The 8,299-nt window shown below is 40.2% G+C and overlaps 1 non-coding gene across 1 annotated transcript; it reads left to right on the top strand.

Annotated features, from left to right (window-relative positions):
- The first annotated feature begins 3,507 nt into the window (after nucleotides 1–3,507).
- Trnas-cga lies at nucleotides 3,508–3,582 on the top strand. The gene has a single exon. It is a non-coding gene; the product is annotated as a tRNA-Ser (tRNA).
- The last annotated feature ends 4,717 nt before the right edge of the window (nucleotides 3,583–8,299 follow it).

Genomic DNA, 8,299 nt, shown 5'->3' with positions numbered 1-8,299 from the left:
TCACACTCATCCTACATGATCCAAAATTTCTTGGCCTAGCATGTAATTACAGCCATTTGTCAACCTCCCTACTCTCCAGACATGGCTCCTTGCGGTTTCTGGTTGTTTTCAGAATTGAAGATGCCACTGGAAGGATCCCATGTTGAGAGTAGAGAAGAGATCATGCGGAACACGACGGACCTGAACGCCATTCCAAAAGAATACTTCCAGAGGTGCTTCTGGCAGTGGAAGGATCGGTGAGCTAAGTGTGTGCATGCACAAGGGGCCTACTTTGAAGGGGATTAAAGTCCCAACCCCGTCAGGTATTCTAAATATGTTTTCAGGCCGAAGGTCAGATACTTTTTAGACAGGCCTCATATATTGGTATCAAAGAAATAGGTATCTGATACGGAAAATACGCACACTTTCCAACGCGCCAATTCCAGCTCTGATAATTGTCTAGTAGGAGCCAAAATGATGCAGAAACTAGCTATGGCTGCCAAAAGTAATAGTGCCAGAATAAAGAAATGGAATACCGAACAACTGAATGATAGGTCTCCTGTTAGAGAGTATCTGAACAGGTTGAGACAGGAGTAACAAATAAAAGATTGGAAACCATATAGACAAAGAATGAACTCTTATTAAAAGTGCAATTTTGACAACAGTGAATGGAATAGTGGGAGAAACAAAGAGACTAAGAAATAAAGGCTGGTATGCGCTGCTGCTATAGCAGCAGATTTGTATTCCAGAATGAAATTTCCACTCTGCAGCAGAGTGTGTGCTGATATGAAACTTCCTGGCAGATTAAAACTGTGTGCCGGACTGAGACTCAAACTCGAGGCCTTTGCCTTTGCGGGCAAGTGCTCTACCAACTGAGCCACCCGAGCATGACTCACGGCCAGTCCTCGCAACTCTAATTCTGCCAATACCTTGTCTAATACCTTCCAAACTTCACAGAAGCTCTTCTGTGAAACTGGCACAGACATGGCTTAGCCACAGCCTGCAGAATGTTTCCAGAATGAAATTTCCAGTCTGCAGCGGAGTGTGCGCTGATATGAAAGGCATAGGTCCCAAGTTTGAGTCTCAGTCTGGCACACAATTTTAACCTGCCAGGAAGTTTCAGATTTGTATTGTTGAGAAATAGGGCGGAGAGTGTCGCAGACATTATACAGGGTTTGGGGTAGACATCGATTTTACAATTAACTGGTTAACTACATAAATTAGTATGTTACGAGACCCCTACAAACTAGCTATAGTTAAGAGCACAAAAGTTAGCTGCTGGCTCCCAAGCTCTGATCCTTACGTTGGCAACATTTGGAACACTTCACAATGACTGGTCTCGGTTTCAGATTCCTGCCAACCTTAGTGACCCAAGAGTTGTGACACCGTAATTGGCTGACAAAGTGGTGGTGTGATGTCTGTGAGCGAATGATTGATTAATAACAGTTATTGTATTTAAATGCAATATGAGACACGATCACAGGTGGTTTACTAAATGTTTTGAATATTATTTTTCTTTTACTCTTTGAGGTGTATTAGGGCAGCTTTAATTTAGTTTTATGTTCCTTGCTACAAATATGTAGCACATTTGAAGGTGACCGTCCCTATAAAGTGAATTCATGAATCTATGTTACTTCCGTTTCAAATTTGTACCACAGCAGCTGACCATTAAAGGCAACAAATCATGTCCCCTTACCCTGCAATAATACATATATCGTATTTACTTGAATCTAAGCCGCACCTGAAAAATGAGACTCGAAAGCAAGGAAAAAAAATTTTCTCGAATCTAAGCCGCACCTGAAATTTGAGACTCGAAATTCAAGAGGAGAGAAAAGTTTCAGACCGCACCTCCAAATCGAAACAGAGTTGGTCCATTGTAACATGAAACACAATTTAGGTCGAATGGATGAAGATCAGCTACAGTAGTTTGGTTCGAGTCGTAAGCTTAACATTTAAGCTTTACCAAGTAGCCATTGCTACGTGTCAGGCGCTCAGTCCGTATTTATACGGGTACCCTTCCTTTTTCACGTTTTGTCTGGTTTGAATCGATTGCTTATTTTGCTTTAATCAGATCAGTGTCGTTCTCTTTGTTATAGGTGTTTACGTCACTCTAAGCTGAAAATGCATTGTTGTACTTAGTCATGCACTGTTTGTCGCATTCTGATAATGAATGTTTACGACCTGTCGCCGCTCGAGGCATGGCTTGCTTTTGTGCGCGCTACCGCCATTTACAATAAAAAGAAGAGAGGAATTGTCTCATAAGCGCAACGAGTTGAAATTTTAACTCGTTGCATAAGCGAAACAATGACAAGAGACTGTTATTTATTGTTACTTACACTGCTGTTTTCTTTGATAATGATCGACAAGAACCAAATAATAGATTGCATATGATAGAAGTTCTGAACGAGAGTTTAGCGAAAATTGTTCTCCGTTTGAAAATCCTTGCAGACGCCTCTTTAGTACATAACATTCTGCACAGAAATTAGTCATCTTAGATTTATAAATCTAGTCAGTTGCCGTGCTTCATTTCTGACTGTATCACTATCCAGCATAAGAATAATACGAATATAAACACGACATGATATGTATATTCTTCCGCACTTGCTGTTGTCTCACTCTAGTTTCGTAGTTTATTAGGCAGACGGGATTTAAATGAGATAGCAGCAAACACGAAAGAATACATGACATAATGTTTCCATTCTTCTACCTTTTATTTTAATTTATTTACTGGCGCAGAGGTTTTGGCGCCGGTATTTATCTTTGAGTCTGCACAAGCATGCCTGTGTAGCGCTACTTAATATTCGACGGCAGAAGTTAACTTGTGGCGGCACCTACCAACATTTTTCAGAACTTCCGTTTACTCTGCGCTCGATTCTAAGGCGCAGGCGATTTTTTGGATTACAAAAACCGGAAAAAAAGTGCGGCTTAGATTCGAGTAAATACGGTATCTTCCACTGTATCTAGCTTCGCCTCTAAAGTGACCAGTCAACTTTTTGCCCCCAAATATAATTCCTCCAGTACATTTTTTATTTGACATAGGAATCAGCTACGGCCAACTATTGTACAAATGGTAAAATCATCAATTAAAATCAAGCACATCTTAAAAATATTACTCTATTAGGATTTTTGTTTGTTACTGAGCAGGTACACCTCCTGAGGAGCTATTAACATTAGTTGACATTTTAGAATTCAACTGTTAGTTGCTTGATGCATGTTGTTGTAAAACACAGCTGAGAACAGCAGGCTGCACAAATCCTTGATTCAGGCCATATGCTGCCAATGGGCCACAGTTTGATGAGCACTGTTCTGGACAGATGGAGAAAATTCTGGAGGGCAATCCCACCAAGAATGAGCAGCCACTCTATGGCACTGCACGTCCAGAGACAAAGTATTGCACTGAAACTTCCTGGCAGATTAAAACTGTGTGCCCGACCGAGACTCGAACTCGCAGGAGAGCTTCTGTAAAGTTTGGAAGGTAGGAGACGAGGTACTGGCAGAAGTAAAGCTGTGAGTACCGGGCGTGAGTCGTGCTTCGGTAGCTCAGTTGGTAGAGCACTTGCCCGCGAAAGGCAAAGGTCCCGAGTTCGAATCTCGGTCGGGCACACAGTTTTAATCTGCCAGGAAGTTTCATATCAGCGCACACTCCGCTGCAGAGTGAAAATCTCATTCTGGAAAGTATTGCACTCTTTGAAAAAACTACAGAGCATCTGGAGCTGATGGAATAACGGCAGAACTGTTGGAAAATGGGAGACTGGTCTCCAAGCGAATCCAAAAACTTGCCAATGTTATATGGAATCAGGAAAGAATACCAGAAGAGTGGACCTTAGATGTAATCCAACCAATACATAAGAATGGACTTGTTCAAATTAGCCTCCTGAGTATAACATATTCGATTCTCTCTAGTATTATTTACAACAGGCCAGTTCCATATGTAGAAGAGATTCTGGGACAATATCAGTGTGGATTTCAGCCTAATGGGTCAACAGAAGATCAGATATTTGTATTGAGGCAAATACATGAAAAGGCATGTGTATAATACATGCAGACTTCATCAGGCCTTAGATAGTCTCATACAACAGAAAGTTAAATGATATGCTACTGCTTGGTATACCATCTAAGCACGTTTCACCTATTCAAGCAACATTGGCTGGTTGCAAGGCTGCAGTGTGAGTGGATGCAGAACTCAGTAAATGGTTCAGCATTAGTAAAGGAGCAAGACAAGGGGATGCCCTCTCTACAAGCTTTTTAACCTGTCTCTTGAAGCAGCCTTTTGAAAACTTTGAAGATCTGGTTACATAGGCAAAAAGTCACCCAGATATGTGCATTTGCTGATGTAAAAATTATTAAAAGAGTAGTAGTTTCATTAGAAAGAACTATAGATGATCGAAAAGAAGCCACACTACCTAGAGACCTTGTATTAATGAAATGAAGACTAAGTACACAAATGTCACCAGGAAGAAAAAGAACATGATTAAATTGTCAGCAGCAGGTTTTAGATTTGAACAAGTGCTGAACTTTCAATATCTGGGATGTAATATTAATGGGACAAATTTCCATGTTAACTGAAATAAAACTGCAAATCCTAAGTGTAATAGATGCTTCCATACATTTAAGAAATTGTTGGCATCTACATTATTAAATAGACTGCTGAAACTGCAAATTTATAAGGTTATGACCAAGCCAGTTGTAACCTCCAGTTATACTAACAAGTAATGATGAGCAGCAGCACAGGACATGGGATGTAAAGGTTGGGCTTTGTATGGTACAGTTATCAATGTTCGAGGAACTATATGTACCTCCCATGACTCCTGTATCAATTCCTCAGGTTCACTTCCAGCGTGGAGCAAAGTGAGTATGATGAAGAAAGGGAGAAAAGAAAATGCAGGAACTGTGGTGACAGCACATTCCACATATTGAAGAAAAAAAGGTGTAAAAATCTCTTCAACCCCCAACCTTTACAACTTCATTTGCTGCAAAACTTATGAAGCAATCTGAAAGTGTAACCTCTACACAGACATCACCAGAGGGTTCTCACAAAAAAGTATCTCGCATATGCATCTGCAGAAGCAAAACTTTGGATGAAACTGTTGCTGTCTCTACATGAACTCTAACAATAAGCAACACTATAATCTCTGCCATCAATACCGCGTTGGAATTGAAATCACTGAAAAAATTTCCTCAGCCTGAACTTGTGTCATCAAATCTGAAGGGGAAGATTAAGGCAAAGTATAATGTCAAGAAGGTGGAATCATATAAAGTGGACCCTAAGATACTCAAAAACACAGATAATGATTTCTCGATCATGCACTTTGAAGTCTGCTTATATGAATCCTCTGTTCAAAGGAGATCCCTGTGCCTGTTTGTTAGGAAACACACTTGAAACATCCCGATGCCCCTGTGCTACCTCTACTGAAAAGATTACCTCAGTGGTGACAGCACTAAAGGCAGAGTAGTGATCTTTGTGAATGACGCCATTCCACTTCTGCCCCTCTTAGAACAGCTATTCAGGCAGTTGCTGTCAATGTGCACATTTTATTTAAAGTTACATTTTGTAATGTATCTGCCACCCAACAAAGTTTTTGGATAAAAGGGTTCTTCGTAACCTGTCCTCATAGCTCTCGCAACCATTCCTACTTGTAGGAGATTTTAATGTGCTACGGCAATCTGTAGTGGCCTGCCCCAGGGGTTGAATTACCAAAAACCTCATTTTGTCGGTAGAGTTATGCCTTCTTAACCCTAGTGGCAGCATACACTTAGGCACTGCAATGGGGTTATTGTCTGTCATAGATCCTGCTTTCTGTCATCCTGCTCTTATAGATGTTGCTCAATAGGAAGTGCTCAATGACTTGTGTTCAAGTGATGACTTCCTTATCTGGATCCTCCTCTCAGATGGAGCTATCGCTGAAATGAAGCACCTTGGAAGCTTAGCAGAGTAAACTGGATGCTGTACAGCCAACTAGCTGTTTTTGAGCATAGATGTAGAGTCCAGAACTGAGTGGATCACCTAATCAGTGTGATCCGCCGTGCTGCTGATGGACGTATCCCGAAGTCCTCAGCCCAAGTTTAAACGCAGAATGTCCCATGGTGGAATGACAAGTGTCACCCCATAATCAGGTTTAGACTCATAGCCTTGCAATGGTTCCAATGCCAACAATTTGCCCAGTAGTTACTGTAGCATGGCCATTACTAGCTTGTAGGAAAAAAAACACTATGATGCATTGTCACCCAGTGCCAGACTCATTCAGCACTCGACAATATAACCTCACTGGAGGTGGAAATACAACAATCTTTCCTCCACAGTCAGCACCACATAGGTATAGCCTTCAATCTTGAGAGGGCCTATGACTGCTTGGAAGTATCACATCCTAAAACAGCTCCATGACTGGGGCTTCTGAGGACAACTACAAATATTCATATAGTCCTTCCTTTCCAGATTTTTTTTTTTTAATATAATGTCAGTGTCATTCTTTCCAAACAAAAGAATGATGTCTGTCAGGGATCTTTTCAAGCGTGACTCTGCTATTGCCATCAAAGGCATTATGTCCACAGTTAAGTTTCCTGTTCAATGTTCATTGCTTTTGGACAATTTTGCCATATTGTGCTCCTGTTCAAACCTTACAATGACCATACATCAGCTGCATCTCACAATAAGATAGCTAGAGGAGTGGACAGCCAGCACAGGTTTTTAATTTTTTTCTGGGAAATACGTTCCTGTTAATTTTAATTCCTCTTGCCACCCTTTTAACCTGCCTGGTGTTAAAATGATGGACCTTGTCCTCAATTTTGAAAGTTCAGTGACAGTATAAAATTTACCATAGCGTACTTCATAATTTTCAAAGGTTTTCTTCCACATTTTATAGTAATTTCAGATCATTAATATATATTTTGTCATTTCATTGTTAATGCTTATTATTTAAAATTTTGTAACACAGACTTATTGCAAATCATTTAAAAACAATGTTGTAAAAAATGTAGTAGACATGCTGGTATAGTCAGGGCCTTTGCTATGTATAACAGCAATGTTTAACCAAGGATAATGTTGTCATGACACTAACATTGCTGATACAAGGAAGCACATGCACAGAGTAGTTATAGGCTGGCAGTGATGGAGGTTGGCCATGTGTAAGTGTAAAAGTACATGCAAAATTAAGTGTGTAAACTTTGTGGTGCTGAAATGTCAGGTAAAGTTTTGTGAAGATAAGAAGTAACAGTATGGGCCGCAGCACAATAACAATTTGGGAAGAGTTCCACAAGTATCAACAGAAGAAGAATACTGTGTGGCTAAATATGTTTAATTCTGCTCATAAAGAGAAGAAGACCATTTTGCCTAATAATTGCCATCAAATCCTTATGTCACACTTACAGCAGCTCCACCTGAGAGTGAGGCTGTGCTATTTCAGAAGTTCAGAAATGTCAAAGGCTTACTAGCGTAATTAGTTCATTTTCCTGAGCATTACAATGTTTGGTCAGTTTTAATTCTGACACAATTATAATCATTTTCAGCACTATCAACAATAAGATCCTGTTCCTAACATTCTAATAACTGAGTGTCACATTGATTTGTATACTAAAATCTTGAGAGCCAAAAACTAATTGTGCTATTTCAAAATTTTTAAATTTGACTTCATTCATTATCCTTCTGAGAAATGACTAATCAAGTACTTCTGGCAAGGTAGAAGCCAAATTACTAATTAAAAGCTTTACAGTATATAATTTCATGCACTTATTTATGTGTTGTACACAGTGGAAATTGGTGGAGGAAGTAAGAAGTAAAATACGGAAAGACAGCCACTCATCTGTAGCTTACTGATGTATGATGCATAGAATCAAACAACAGAAAACAGTATTTACATTAGTTTTCGAGCTCTTGTTCTTTCTGCAGTAGAAGTACACATAGATATAGATGGCCACAGCAAGACTGTTGATTATGATAACAGTTGCTTGGCCAGATAGAGTTGGGGAGTGGGTAGAGGGGAGACAAGACAAGGAGGGTCTAGTGGAACAGTGTGAGGCAGAACTTTCAGCAAATGACTTGGTTGCTGCGTTACAAGACAAAAGAAGTTCAGAGGGTAGACCACTGAGTCATCTGCTGTAAGACTTGCCTGACACTACCCCCCTCCTTGCCTCGTGTGTCCTTCCTTAGCCACACTCCACCTCCATCTTCCCAGGCAACTGCACTCAGTAATTAATTAATCAACAGTCAGTCTAGCCACTGGTGTGTCTATGCGTGTTTGGGTGTCTGTGTTAGTTGCATGTGTGAATGTATGCACTTCCACTAGGAAAAAAGGAGAAGCTCGAAATTTAGTGCAAATACTGTTTC

The sequence above is a fragment of the Schistocerca piceifrons genome, chromosome 8, assembly GCF_021461385.2.
Source record: "Schistocerca piceifrons isolate TAMUIC-IGC-003096 chromosome 8, iqSchPice1.1, whole genome shotgun sequence".
In the NCBI taxonomy this organism is placed as follows: domain Eukaryota; kingdom Metazoa; phylum Arthropoda; class Insecta; order Orthoptera; family Acrididae; genus Schistocerca; species Schistocerca piceifrons.
Note: the sequence above shows the minus strand (reverse complement) of the source record. Positions and strands in the feature narration are given on the sequence as shown.